This window comes from Ovis aries, chromosome 14 (genome assembly GCF_016772045.2).
Source record: "Ovis aries strain OAR_USU_Benz2616 breed Rambouillet chromosome 14, ARS-UI_Ramb_v3.0, whole genome shotgun sequence".
NCBI lineage: Eukaryota > Metazoa > Chordata > Mammalia > Artiodactyla > Bovidae > Ovis > Ovis aries.
In genome coordinates this window covers 42,084,937-42,100,104 of record NC_056067.1, presented here as the reverse complement: position 1 = coordinate 42,100,104, position 15,168 = coordinate 42,084,937, and the positions used below count along the sequence as shown (strand labels likewise).

The following is a 15,168-nucleotide window of genomic DNA, read 5'->3' as shown; positions in this document are numbered from 1 at the left end:
GTCAAACCCTGCTGGACCACGGGCTCGTGTCTTTCCACTCTCTGACGTCTCCCGCGTCTGGTGCTTGCTGTGCTGCCCCAGTCTTGGTCTCACAGCAGGGTATGGGGATAATATCGTCTGGACAGCGTCTCATCTAACCTGCCTTGAGTGGGTTCCTGTAGCTTTGGAGCAGTCTGGGGTTGAGCAGTAGGAAATGTTCGAGTTGCCGAGGTTGGGGGGATTCCCATGACAGCAGGGCCACGAGGAGCGATGAGCAGGTCCACCTGGGCACCTCCCTGGCCTCCAGCTGCAGAGTCTAGTTCTGTGTCAACATCCTGCCAAGCAGTGGCTTCCCAGACCCAGGCTTGGCGGTGGGGGTGGGGAATGGTCAGAGCCTGGGTGAGCCCGGGGTGAGAGATATTTGGAAATTCAGAGAGGGGAGATTTGGGGGCATCTCACCTGACATTCTGTGTATCCCTGGAATCTCTGATGGGATGCTGCTGGGACTGGGTCTGTGGCATGGGTTCTTCTCCTTGTCTGACCATGTGAGCCTGCGGCTCTCTCCCCCAACTATATGCTAGATTCTTAAGGGCAGGAGCCAGAGCTTTGAAAATTTTTCTGTTCAGTGTCTCACCTTAGGCTCTACATCAGTATAAGCAGCTACTTTCCTGGGAAGGCACGTGCTGATGCGCTGCTGGCTTTAGAAAGCAACGAAAGAGAAGGGAGGGTGAGAGAGATTGGCCCTTCCAGGGTGGGTGCGTGGAACAAGGGGCAGCTCATTTCCAAGGTGAGAGGTGATGTCTGCCTGTGGAGAGGCGGGCGGGTGGTATTCAAGGTCCTGAGAAGATCCCACCGAGCAGTAGGCAGCAAACAGAACCCATCTGAAAAGCAATATCCTGTTACAGAGAGAGACAGCTGTAATGTGCGGGCACAGCGGCTCCAGGCTCACCCAGCCAGCCTCGGGGCCACCAGCGCCGCCTCTCGGGTGCCGCCAAGTCCGACTCTGCTGCTCTGTCAGCTTTTTTGCAATTGACCTGGAGCGAGAGGGCAGCTGGACCGAGGCCCAGGGTGTCCGGGTGGCAGGTTGCAGGGACAGCGACTCCTGTCCTAGGGGCCCATGTGGATGCCGGAGGGGCTGGCCCTGCGCGTGTGGGCAGTGGGGCCAGCAGAGCTGTCAGCTGGGCCGATGGATAGGAGAGTCCGACGATGAGCCCGCAGCGTCCGGGTGGAGTCCCGGAGCACGGTGGCCTGTCCCGTCTCCATGGCCTCTGCTTCCACAGCTGACGTAAGTGGCTGCGTGGCCAGGATGGTAGCGGCCCTCAGCCGCTGATGACAGCATGGGGCCTGGCCCACTGTCTTTCTCCAGAACACTGAGCAGCACTCTGGCTGTAGGCTCTCCCCTTGCCAGCTCCCACTGCCTTAGAGGTGGACTCAGAGAGGGTCCTGGCGGCGAGAGCCCCGATGCCCTGAGACACGGGATATGTCCCCCGAGTCTGGACCTCATGCCACGGCCCTTCCCACGCATGCATCCTTGGAGTGCTCTGGGACTCCTTGGAAACGGTCATCATCTTTTCCCCAAACACCATTCTCCGTTTCTGTGCGTGTGTGGCACCCTCTCTTGCGAGGCCCCTGCTCTGCCTTCTGATCCTCCCTCACGAGATATTTGGAGGTTTATGAAGGAGGGGTTTGGGGAATCTTACCTAGCATTCTGACATCCCTGGAATTCCAGAAGAAAAGATACTTCTGAGCGTGGACCTGCGGTTCGGCTTATGGCTTTGCTTGACTGTGCCATCTTACGGCTCTCCTTTCCTGCTCTATTCTGGGGTCCCTAAGGACAGGAAACAGGGCTTGCTTTGTTTTCCTGTCACTCTCTGATTCCCTCCCCTTTCCGATCTCTTCCCCTCCAAGTGCTCGGCCAGCCTCATCATCCACACTTGTCTTCCTTAGCTGGAAGCAGGAGCTGTCGCCGCCCTTCCCTCCCTGCTCTGCAGACATGTGACGTGGCCCTTGAGGAGGGTCCCATGTCCAGGTGATGCCGTAGGGAGTCTCAGGACAGGGGTGAAGGGGGAAGGGCCCCCACACCTGGATCGACCTTCCCGTGCCCTGCCTGGGTGGAGCCTTGCTGTCTGTCCTCGGAGACGTGCATGTCGCATGCCTGGCTGGCCTGGCCGGACCCCTTGGTTGGAGCTTTTCCAGACTGAAGCTGTCTCTCGCCACCCCCAGAGGCTCTGTTCAGCTGAGCGAGGCCTTGGTCAGCAGCACGGAGTGTTTTAGCTTCATCTTCTGAATCCGGGGTGAACCGCTGTTCCTGATAAGCCTGGAGCTGAGCAGAAACCTCGCTTCTTGGTGGTTTTTCTTGTGAGGCTTCTTTAACATCATGAGGCCTCTGAAGAGGGAAGGCTGTCGTGTTTGCCGCCTGAGGGACACACAGACAGCTCCCCAAACCCCGCCACCCTGGAAGTCAAACCAGCCCTGTAGGAGCCCTTCGAGGGGAACAGGGATGTGGTGTGCTGAGGTGTAGCAGTTGCTGGCTTAGCTGGTCTGGGGTGGTGGTTGGGTCCCACCTTGGCCTTGGAGACTTCCTGACTGGGGAGTCAGAGAGGATTAGGAGTATGCTGTTGACCAGTGAGCAACAGGAGATCTGCTGTCTGAAGCCTGACTCTGTGTGATCCAAGGCAAATTACTCATCCTCTCTGAGCCTCAGTCTCTTTGCTCCATCAGGTAAAGAAAGCTCCCAGGCTCTATGGGTAGAGAGTGAGCAGATACTTTGAGAAAAATAGTGAAATCCACAGTGCTGGTCATCACCAGGATGCCATCACTCTGGGCTCTTGCCAAGGGGCTGGTACACCGGAGTTCTTGTCTTACTTGACTCAGATGCATCCCTCCATCTACCCATCATCCTGAAGCCTCACTTCATCCATCCACCCACCTGTCTGTCCATCCATCCACCCATCAACCTGACCATCCATCAGTCTGTCCACGCATCCATCCATCCATCCATCAGTCGCTCCATCCATCAGTCCATTCATCCATCCATCTACCTTTCCATCCAGTTGTTGATAATGTTGGGTACTACACAGGGCTGCAAAGATGACTGCATCTGTCCCCAGCCTTCCGAAGGCAGGACTCACAATGATGTGCTTGTGTTGCCTGGCTCCCTACTCCTTCTGAATTTGTTGGATGGATGAGACACAAAGTTTACTATTTGTTACAGCTCAAGGAAAGCATGATGAATGCTGAGCAGAGGGAGAGATCAGGTCTGACTGGAGGGATTGGGGAGGGCTTCAGGAGGTGCCATTTAAGCTGAGCCTTGAAGGCTGCTCCAGTGCGGATGCAGTGATGGTGAGGCAGGAGAGCCTCTGTGTGTTGAGGAGACAGAGATGAGGCTTGATGGGCATCTCTCTTAACAGTCTTCCCTTAGCGGAGGGGCTGAATTTTGACCTCTTTTCCTACCTTGGTGCCCAGCCTGCCCTGTGCGTGTTGTCCCCAGTCTGAGTCTTTGCTCCTGGAAGGCAGACATTCTCCATGTTGGACAAGGGCAGCTTGAACACAACCGCACAGGACAGTCAGAGAAAGGCCATCTCTGCCCAGACCCTGAAGAGCTGCTTCTGCACCCACGTGGGATTCTCATGCCATTAGCATGACCACTTCCATAGATTTCAGTCAGGAGCGTCAACACCCAACTGCTCCATGGCTGATGGAAAGAAGGAGAAGTCAGCTGGGGAGTCCAAAGGGTTGGCCTCCTGGGACCACCGTTCCCCAAGCAAGCTTTCAGGAAACTTGGCGCAACTTAATGAGCGCAGCAAACAAAGTTGTGGGGCTGAGTGATTGGTATGCATTGTTTTGTTTCTTTCATTAATTCCTGCTGCCATTCGGGATGCAGGGATGAACAATAGCAGGGGCCTGTTCAGATCAATACCAGATTGCTGATAGTGCCTATCTGTTCTTGGAGCAGATTATTTGATAAATGGCGTGGTCCATACATTGTGACAGGTGTTCGCCGTCCAGCCCAGACCAAGCTGGTTTAGTGGAGCCCCTTCACGGGAAGCCAGGAAAGCAGAGAGAGTATTTCCTTTTTTGGTACAAATCCACATAGAAATTGTTGCTTTTAAGCTATAGATAATGAATTTCTAGCAAGAGAGGGTGGTAGGGGGGACAGAAAGGATCTGGACTTTATTCTCCGTCACACCAAAGAATTATTTTCCCCCACAGCATGGGGTTGAGCTGGGCCCTGGCTTGGATTGTGGCTCTAATAGGGGAGAATGTGAAGGGTTTTATTTTGAAGGCAGGGCAGCCACTGATGCAGTAACTGGTTTCCAGGTGGAAGAAGCTACTGTCCCCTGAGCTGTGGATGGGCCCTTGGGGGAACACTGATGGCTGGAGGCGGGGCTACAGAGGGTGAGTGGTGCCAGTCTTGGTGGGGCAGGGGCTGGGGAGGGGCTGGGGAGGGAGCTAAGATTTCACAGACGAGTTCGGGCAGACAGGGCACTGTGTCAGGTCAGAGCCCCTGGACCACGGAAACGGTGCTGCTGGATGGTTGTCATGTCCAGTGGCTCTGCACCAGCCTGGCATTGGCACTCTCTTGTCGATTCCTTTGGCAGCTTTCCCACTCCTGGGCGTTATGCTCTGCAGTTCAGTCTCAAGGGCTAAGTTTCCAGGCCTGAGTGGTTCGAGTTGCCCCCACCTTTCTTGTTCATTTTGTCCAGGGCTGGCCACACTCCCAGAGTGTTTCCAATGTCTGGGAGTGAAAAGCGGAGGTACCAAAGGGACCTGGATCAATGACTGATGGATAGACAGAGGGAGGCAGGCAGGTGACACCTGCAGGGCCACATCTGCCCGCACCTCCAGCCCCCACTCCTGGGTCCCAGGGAAGCAAATGGAACTCAGAGCATCCTGGAGACAGCAGGACATGGTGTGCTGGGGGGAGGTCACAGAGAACAAAGTGCTTCCACGGTGTTACCGTGTTTGCACTCCCAGCATTCCTGCAACATGGGCTGGGCACGCCCCCTGCCCCACTGACGCTGACTGCTCAGTGGCCTCCACCTGCGAAGAGGTCCCCTGGGCCTGTCTGCCTGCTTGGCTTCCCAAGTGAATGGTGGTGCATGGACAGCAGCTGGGGAACCAGGGATGGACTTTGCCTTCTTAGCTCTGAAATCCATGTGCGTGTACTAAGTTGCTTCAGTGGTGTCCAACTCTGCTACACTGTGGACTGTAGCCCTCCAGGCTGCTCTGTCCGTGGGATTCTCCAGGCAAGAATACTGGAGTGCACTGCCATGTCCTCCTCCAGGGGACCTTCCCCACCCAGGGGTTGAACCCGTGTCTCTTACGTCTCCTACACTGGCAGGCAGGTTCTTTATCCCTAGCGCCACCTGGGAAGCCCCTGAAATCCATACTCCCGGCTCAAAAAAGGGGCAACCTGGAGGCCCTGAGGAGCCATCCTTCTTAGGATGCGGAATCCTTTTCCAAGGACCTATTGCTGAACGAAAGGCAATTACACAGGGGATGGTGACCCTCGTCTCCCAGAGTATGTTGAGGCGGTTGGGACCATGATCTATGGAATGTCAGGCGTCAGATTTTAGACTTTGTTTTTAAAAATCTCTAACAACCTCCTAAGGAATGATTTGACATCCTTAAGTTCAACACTGGCACAAAAAAAGCTTATGGCAAAATTAACATAAATCATTAGCATTAATCATGCAGGGTTATTGATAGCCGTACGCAGGCATGTATCACAATCCTGGCCAGGGACTCGGGTCGGGCGATATTTCTTCCAGCTGTCCCGGCCACATATGGTGGTGAAGCTGGCTTTCTTTTCTAATTTTCCTCCTCAGCTTGAGCTGTCAGAGCCACCCCCTCTTCCCATTCCCTTCCCCTCACGCTGGGCACTAACTTCGTTGTCTCCTCTGCCTTTCCTCTCTCTCTTCTTTAGAAACCAGATTTCTAGTCCGGGTCAGAATCCATCAATGTCCGTGGCTGTCACCCACCATGTGACTAGTGGCAGCAAAATAGCTGGGTGACAATTAACAATGGGTGGCCTACATAGATCAGGTTCAATTTGGTAGCCTTCACTTTTACTTACACACTCATCTCAGAAGCTGAGAAAAGACTCCCCTGCCCCCGCTGCCTGGATGCTGGTGTGCCCTTACCTTGCCACACACGCCCTCACCGGCCCAAGATGCTGGGGACGGTGGATGGTATAAAAGTAGAATACAGCAAGGAACGGGGTTTTATAGTCACTGGCAACACTTTGAAATATAATAGAAGGACGTATGTTACCTTCGTTGAAAAATGAGGAAGGGAATTCTGTTGGTCTGACCTTGCTGTATGTCTCTCCTGCCACACTGCATTTGTGGTTGTATTAACAGGAGTATAGTATAAAGAACATTGGAGGTGATGAGAAGGAGCTCTGTCCTACTGTGCTGATCAGATCACACTGAAAATTATTGTGGTCAGTAAAGACTGGGACAGGCTTAGATACATAGGACCAGGGTTATGTGAGGAGGGAATAGGAAATATTCAGCTCAGAATATACACACACTGGGAACCATAAGTTCTGGCTTTCTGTGTTTGAAGAGCTTCCAGAGGAAGAGGAGGCCCCGAGTGCTGAGCAGCTCAGAGGACTGAGAACTTCAGACAGGTGGCAGTGTACCCAGAACAGGGTGCATCAACCCCAAACGGTATTGCCTCCAGAGGACTTGGGGAGTGAGTTCTCATCACCAGAGTTGTTCAGCACAGGCTATGTGACCACTTGGAGGAAAGCTTGGGGAGGAGTCAGAGTAAATGCCATGTAAGGTCCTTTCTACGCAGGCAGAGCTTGAAATTCCGAGTTTGTATCCTGATCTGAGTGCTGGAATCAGAGAACAACAGTGCAGTTTGCCTCTGCCTCTCTTTTCCACCTCCAGGCTGCAGTCTCAGCTGAAGACTTGGGCTTCTTGAACACATCTTTCTCCTCACTCTTTTTGCAAGTCTAGCTTCACACAAGACTGTGGTGGCCTCATAGCCTGTGACCACATTCAGAGAAAGCTATGCAATCCCTTAATGAAAAACTTGAGTGGGGGCATTTGAAAATGTTTCTTCCTCATATGCTTCCAGCAGAATTTCAGAGAAGCTAATACACTTGGTTGGTAGAAGCTTTAGTCAGCAATGGATTTGGACAGTTCAAGGCAATAGCATTTCCAAATGTTATACCCTGGGATGGCCTGAGATTTGATGAACAAGAATAGAGGTCAACCACAAACAGTTAGGGGTGAATGGTTAGTCCTGAATGGCTATAGGCCCTTGCCACCAGCTCTTGGGAAAACCATGGGCTCCTTGTCCTTGGTACTAGCACAGCTGCCTTTCTTTGGTGTTGTTATCAGCTCTTGTGGAATGCTTGCTTGGTGTCCAATCATGTTTAGCTGTTAAAGGGAGGGGTCCAAAAGTCTCTCTGCACTCTAGGACACAGGATTCTAGAAATAAACTTTCACATTATGGGAATATGGCTTGTCAAGAAAATCACCCACTGTATGCTAAATTAAACAAAAAGGAAAATGTTTTGGTTTTTGTAAACAAAAAATTCCAAATCAATTCTGCTTCAGGTAAGGTTTGATCCAGCAGATTATGGGATATCACCAAGGGGTCTCTTGGCATGGGCTTCCTCATCAGTGCAATAATATCTCTCCCTCCCAACAGCTCTAAACACTTCCTTTCATGAATGCAAATGTTTCTGACATCAAAAGCTTTGTATCTATGCATACTCATCAACTACATAGCCAGAACTAGGTCATTACTTCCTGTGGTCAGGGTAGAGTCACATGTTGATGGACTTAGGGCACTTAGTGTCCAAATTAAGTGCTGCATCCAGGGTAAATCCCACCCAAGCTTCGTGACCGAGAATGGAAAGGAGTCCTTCATCAGAAGAAGTTTGGAGAATTACTTTACCAAAACACTGAAGATGGCGGCAAGGTGCAAAAATGAAAACATACCCACTTTAGCTTGAAAGTGTCTGGTCCTGGAAAGATAGTTCCTCACCATAACTTTTCTCATCTCAGGTTTCCTGGTGGACCTTAGCATCTTTTGTCTTTTCTCTGCCATCTTTTACCAAAATTTTTGCAGAGTTTGGATGTTGAGGCATCATAACTTTCTTAGAGAAAATTAGAGGAGATTAATGCGGCTGACAAAGAGCTGCTGTCCTGATGCACGGCTTGTGGGGGCCACCATTTTGGAAGAACCACAAGAGCCACTGTTCCCTCTCCAACGAGTGATAAAAACGTACAAGATGCTCTTTGGAATGTGGCTTGCCTTGCACAAGACCAGCCATGCCTTCATTAGATATGTCTAGTGTTCTGAGGCTTGCAGAACCTGGGCAAACAGGTCAGCGAGATTTCTTTAATTTGATCACAGGAGAGTTTCCACAGAAGCTGGTCCACGTCTTGTAGAACTGTCTACCATTCCCCAGTGTCCAGGGGCAGCCTTGCAGAGATCATAGTCACTGAGAGCGTCACTGTCGACAGGCATGGATAGATCCCTTAATTTCATGGTTTAAAAATACGTTAGTTGACCTTAGTATAATTCCAATATTTCAGTCATTTACATGTCATGACTCAGTACTCATTCATTAAATATAGTGCTTTTCGAATGAAGAACGGAGATGAAAATTTTTCTTAATGATGACAAGTGATATAATTTACTTTTATTTCTGTCATATCATGGTGCCCATGAGCCTGGCCACAGCTGAGGGTCTGCCTGTGGCGCCATGGTGAGTTCCTTTTAGTAAAAGGCTCCACTGGACACATCATTTGAGCCAATACTGGTCATGTGTGTCTGAGTCATCCCCCACTTGGATCCTTGGCCCTGTTTTGTTTTGAGCTCTTTGGCTCCATCAGTGGACCTTCCCAATAAAGTTATACCTTCTAGAGGGAGGAGGTGTGGCTGGGGTGGGGGAGGGAAGGTGATAGGGCAGAGGGATGGATGCTGTTGAAAATCTTCGTTTTTGTGGCCTGGAGGGAACTGGCCATAGGACTGGAGTGAGTGGGAGGATGGTCAAGATCCTATTTTCCTCAGTAGCGCCACCTCCTGGCCTGGCTGCACTGATCGTTGTTCACGGATGAAGTTCATAGCTCTTCAGAGTTTGGGATGTGGTAACTGGTGCTGTGCTTCCAACGGGAGCTCTCTGAATTTAGAAAACCTCTTGGAGTTGGTATTTTGTAATTCCCCTGACAGATGAAAGTCTCATTTTGAAAACTGAAAAACAACTCCCTCCCAAATAGTGCTTCCAGAGCATGGGACTCAGGAACACTCTAATAACCAGAGGTCCTACCCTCCGGATTCACTTGGCCACGCCCCGATCATCCCCTTTGGTTGGTTTCTTTTGTGGTGGTTCAGTGAGACTTCACAAGGATTGCTTTATTCTATGTTAATCTGTAAGGATACTAAGACCATTACGATTAATTGGAACAGAGTTTGTAGAAAGTGGGAGAAGCTGAAATCTACACGTTAGGCTCTAAACTTCTTAGAATGTTTTAACATTTTTTTTTTAAAATTTTAAGAATAGGCATATTTATTTATTTTTGGGTGCCCTGAGTCTTCATTGCAGCTCGCAGGCTCTCTGTGGGGGTTGCCTGGGCTTCTCTCTGGTTGTGGCACACAGGTTCAGTAGTTCTGGGGCACTGGTTTAGTTGCCTCTTAGCAGGTGGGATCTTAGTTGCCTGTCCAGGGATCAAACCTGTGTCCCCTACATTTCAAGGTGACTTCTGAACCACTGGACTGCTAGGGAAGTTTTAAGGGACACTTTTTAAGGCGAACAACCATTTATATGGGCTTCCCTTGTGGCTCAGATGGTAAAAAATCCACCTGCAATGCAGGAGACCTGGGTTCGATCCCTGGGTCAGGAAGATCCCCTGGAGAAGGACATGACGACCTTCTCCAATATTCTTTCCTGGAGAATTCCATGGACAGAGGAGCTTGGTGGGCTACAGTCCATAGCGTTGCAAAGAGTCGGACACGACTGAGTGACTAAGCACAGCACTGTTTACATTTACCAGCCCTCCCCCCCCCTTCCGATGCAATCAAATGGTGTGCAGCCCAGGGCCTGCAGCTGGCCCTGGCTTATAAGCCTTGAGGCAACCATGGCAGGAAACATCGATTATTACTCAGCTCAAAGAAAGCCCAGTGCCACTAGGCATCCAGTGCTAAAGAGAGCTTTCCCCAAACTCTCAGAGGCCAGATGGCATTGTTCCTCCTTGGGTTCGGGGGCAGTTTAGAGACGGAAATGGATATAGCCAGACTGCAGTGAGTAACAGCCCGGGAGCCCTGGGTTGGGGGTTGGACCTCTTGTCTTTGTATCTAGACTTTTTGTCTGAGCCCTTTCCCCCAGCTACGTCAGTTTTTTCCATCTGTAAAATCTGTACCATCTGGGGCCACAGCGCACGGCCTGGGATGCTGAGCCAGCCGCTGCTTTGCCTCGCATCCCCTGTCAGCTGCAGGAGGATGAAGCTGCTGCTGTGCATCGCGCTGCTCGCCTACGTGGCCTCTGTTTGGGACAACTTGATTAACATGAGGTCCATTCAGGAAAACGGGGAGCTCAGAATTGAGAGCAGGCTTGATGAGATCATTGAACCACTAAGGGAGAAAATCAGAGATTTGGAAAAGAGCTTCACCCAGAAATACTCGCCAGTAAAATTTTTATCAGAAAAGAACTGTAAAAGAATTTTGGTAACTGGGGGCATGGGCTTTGTGGGTTCCCACCCCACGGACAAGCTCATGATGGATGGTCACGAAGTGACCGTGGTGGACAACTTCTTCATGGGCAGGAAGGGAACATGGAGCATTGGATTGGCCAAGCAAACTTTGAGCTGATCAACCATGACATGTTGGAGCAGCTGTACGTTGAAGTGGATCAGATCTACCACCTGGCCTCTCCTGCCTCCCCTCCCAATTACATGTACAACCCCATCCAGACACTAAAGACCAACACCTTTGGGACACTGAACATGCTGGGGCTGGCAAAGCAAGTTGGGGCTCGTCTGTTCCTGGCCTTCACCTCAGAGGTGTATGGAGACCCTGAAGTCCACCCACAAACTGAGGATTACAAGGGCCACGTGAATCCCATAGGACCCTGAGCCTACTACAATGAAGGGAGCGAGTCACAGAGATCATGTGCTATGCTTCCATGAAGCAGGAGGGCATGGAGGTGCACGTAGCCAGGATCTTCAACACCTTCGGGCCCCGAATGCACATGAACGATGGCCGGGTGGTCAGCAACTTCATCCTGCAGGCACTGCAGGGGGAACCGCTCACAGTGTACAGATCCGGATCACAGACGAGGGTCTTCCAGTACGTCAGTGACCTGGTGCACGGCCTCGTGGCGCTCATGGACAGCAACGTCAGCAGTCCCGTCAACCTGGGGAACCCGGAAGAACACACCATCCTAGAATTTGCTCGGCTCATCAAAACCCTGTTGGCAGTGGGAGTAAAATTCAGTTTCTTTCTGAAACCCAGGACGACCCCCAGAGAAGGAAACCAGACATCAAGGAAGCGAAGCTGATGCTGGGGTAGGAGCCAGAGGTCCCGCTGGAGGAAGGGTTAAACAAAGCCATCTTCTACTTCCAGAACTCGAATACCATGCAAATAACCAGGACATCCCCACACCAAAGCCAGCAAGGATGAAAACAGGACAGGCAAGCCATAACTGAAAACCTCACCTTTCAGGACCATAGATGCCCTATTTCACACTTGCCAGGAATTCCTTTTTTTTTTTTTTAAAGAAAGACTAACTAAAACAGGTGTTATGAAGAAAAAACTGGAATTCATACTGAAGCTTGCTTTAAGAAATGGATGTGCCCAAAAACTACCCTAAAAAACCTGCAGATTTTGCCTTGCACTTTTGAAAATCTTTTTACGTAAAAGAGCGTCGATGCATCTCTGCACTTTTTCAAGTTTTTTTTATCTTACCGTGATAGCCTATGTCGTGACTGTCGTCGACAGTTTTATTTACTGATTTCTTTGTGAAGCTGAAAAGGAACATTAAATGAGGTGAAAATGCCGATTTATTTATGAAGTGGGTACTTATAAATGAGACGCTATTCTATGCATAGAGGAGAAAAAGCAGACCAGGAGTAATATCAGGTGGGTGGCATACCTCATTAATTCTCAGGCAGAGAAAAGAATTCTGCTCGAGAGCTTTGTGACGTTTCTTCTAATGCAGAATTTCTCCAAGGTCTAGTTCTTAGTTGCAAACTTGACTTTGAATGTTTTTGTTGGTTATCACGATTAAGGATATTTGAAATCACTACTATGTCATGCTGCATATGGGGGTGGGGTGGGTGGGATGAAGTTAATATTCTTGGTTAACAGTGGTTAAATATACCATTTGAATAAAACATTGGGAAAAAGTCTGCACCATCTGTATAATGGTGCAGATGGTCTCTGATGGCTGTTATTGTCCCGCTAGTCTGTAATTTTTTTTTAAGTTTTAATATATAATTTTATTGTTTTCTTTTATTTTTGACTGTGCTGGGTCCTCGTTGCTGTTGGTGCTTGTCTCTAGCTGTGGTGAGCGGGGGCTACGCTCTAGTGCCGGTGCAAGGGCTCATTGCTGTGGCTTCTCTTGTTGCGGAGCACAGGCTCTGGGCACTTGGGCTTCAGTAGCTGAAGCTCATGGGCTCTAGGGCACAGGCTCAATAGTTGTGGCGCATGAGCTTAGTTCCTCTGTGGTATACGGGATCTTCCCAGATCAGGGATCGAACCTGAGTCTCCTGCATTGGCAGATGGACTCTTGACCACTGGGCCACCAGGGAAGCCGGTGAGTTTCTTTGTTTTGACTGTTATTTGGAATGTCTGGAAAGTGAGCTGTGTCCAGGCCTGCAGGCATTAGAAGGCAGGTGGGTATATGTGAGACTATGAAGGTTTTGTTCTCTTCATGGCGTTTTTCGGGGTGGACACGGCGGCACGAGGCATCTTAGCAAGTCTGAGTGGACTCAGTGAGGACTCCCTTGCCCAGCTCCATGTAGGCAAAGGGATTCGATCTGGGCCCTTCATGGTGCTAGAAACTAACAGATGTGTATTTTATGTTTACCTGAAGATGGATGTGATTGGCACCAGAGGGTGATGGGGAGGGGAGCAAAGACACAAAGAAAACAGCCCATTCCCGCCCCTGTCCTGGGACCCCAGTCTCTCAGGATATTGCTATCTTTCTAAGCTCCAGGGCAGAGCCTTCCCCTCGGTGTTGTGGGGAGGGGTCTGTCTGCAGGGGAGTAAGAGAGAGAGGTCTCCTCCCTTCTAAACGCAATGGCCTCTGGCCATCCTGGGCCCAGAGTGAGCAGGCCACACTCAGTTGAACTTGGGACTTGGAGGTTCTGAAAGGTCCGCTAGTTTCCTGGCAGGTAGGCTTCTAGGAAGAGCTTGCTGGCTGATTGCTCCCCAGATCTGGGGTTTTGGGTCTCCCCTTATCCTCTGCACATAGTATTGGCCTTCTTCCTGGACCACAGAGCTTACAGCAGAGCTGACAGGAGGTGCTGGAACTGTCCTGGGCTGTTATCTAAGTAGCCAGGACTCTGGCTGTGTCCATGGCCTCCCAGGGTCTGTGCTGGTGGTTGTAACAGGGCTCCTCTGACCCCTATCATCCAGCAGGAAGCTGGAAGCCCAGTCAAAGGGCTTAGAGAGCTGGGACCTTCCTGGTCTTCATTTTAGCCTCAAAAGTGAAAAACGTACAGATGATTTTGTTTTGCTCCTGTCAACACTCTTGTTTTCTGGGGCCCAGAACCTACGCAATTCTCCAGAGTCCCTAGAATACAGACTTGGGAGTTTGGGCCCAGCAGGAGACAGATGGCACACTCACAGGGTGCAAATTAGAGGAGTTTAACAAGAGGACAATTTGTAAAGGAGCAGGTGGGACTTAGGAGTCTGTGGGTGTGGGAGGGGGAAGTCCAGACCTGAGTGTTGGGGGACAGAGCATCCTGGAACCTGCAAACAGAGAGGAGCAGAGAGGAGGTCACCAGTAAGGAGCATCCCTGCCAGGAGAGAGCTGGGAGAATGAGTGGTCCCACTTTTCCTAACCCTCCTGCTCTCTTCGGGGGGCTTCCATTGGCTGAATTGACCAGAAGCCCACGACATGGTCCATATAAGGACAGCCTCCCTGTGTGGGGAGAGGACCCTCAAGTTTATTTATAGAAATTCCAAGCCTACAGCTGACTTAGGCAAAACACTTCCCTTCCATGTGTCTCAGTTTCCTTATTTGTAAAACAGGGGAAAATAGTGTCTCCCATCTCATAGTTGTGAAAAGTAAATGAGAGATTCATCTGTAACATTTTTCTAGATTCCGCAGATGAACCTGTTTTCAGGATGGGGATAGGGATGCAGACGTGTAGAACTGACATTCAGACAAGGAGTGGGGTGGGGTAAGGAGAGGGTGGGATGAAACGGGAGATTGGGATTGGCATATACACACTGCCATGTGTAAAATGCAAAGCTAGTGGGAAGCTGCTGGAAAGCGCAGGGAGCTCAGCTCGGTGCTCTGTGGTGACCTAGACGGCTGGGATGGGGGAGCTGAGAGGGAGGTGCAAGAGGGAGCGCGTGTAGTTGATTTACTTTGTGGTAGAGCAGAAAGTAATTGTTGTAAAGCAATTATACTCCAACAGCAACAACAAAGTAAATGAGAGAATGTTGGCAAATTGCTAAACTATCGTTACAAGGTGTTTAGGAGGACCAAGTTCTGGGCCCTATGCTGCGTGAATAGAGTCCTGGCGTGATGTGAGACAGCCAGTGAGGGGCGTGGTCTGTGTGTGAGTCAGGCAGCTTGAAACCCGAGGACTTCTCTTGGCTCCTGCCCTTCTCCATCTGGCCTGGGAAGCGGCTGTGAAAGTGATTGTGATGATGGTGACTTGTTACGGAGGAGTGAGTCATGTGTGCAATTCAGGGGCCCCAGCTGAAGACCCATTTGTGTCACGGGCAGTTGAGGGGCAGTGGCTCCTATAGGTCTGTGTTAGATGAGCAAGGGATGTAGAAACCACTCAGCTATTGGGAACAAGAGGCCTTCTGAACCCACGTGAGTGGCTTTCAGCTCTTTCTGCTTCTTGTGTGTGAGTGCGGAGCAGTTTGCAGGACAAGCCCTGGCTCTCATACTGGCCCCAGGGAGCAGAGCCATCCAAGGTCTGGCCACTTGGACTCAGAGTCCAGTCCTTTCTTCAGAAAGAAATTACCACTATGTTTGGG

General features: G+C 50.6%; 1 pseudogene; it reads left to right on the top strand.

Annotated features, from left to right (window-relative positions):
* Positions 1 to 10,386: 10,386 nt before the first annotated feature.
* On the top strand, positions 10,387 to 11,651 carry LOC101116757 (UDP-glucuronic acid decarboxylase 1-like; annotated as a pseudogene).
* The last annotated feature ends 3,517 nt before the right edge of the window (positions 11,652 to 15,168 follow it).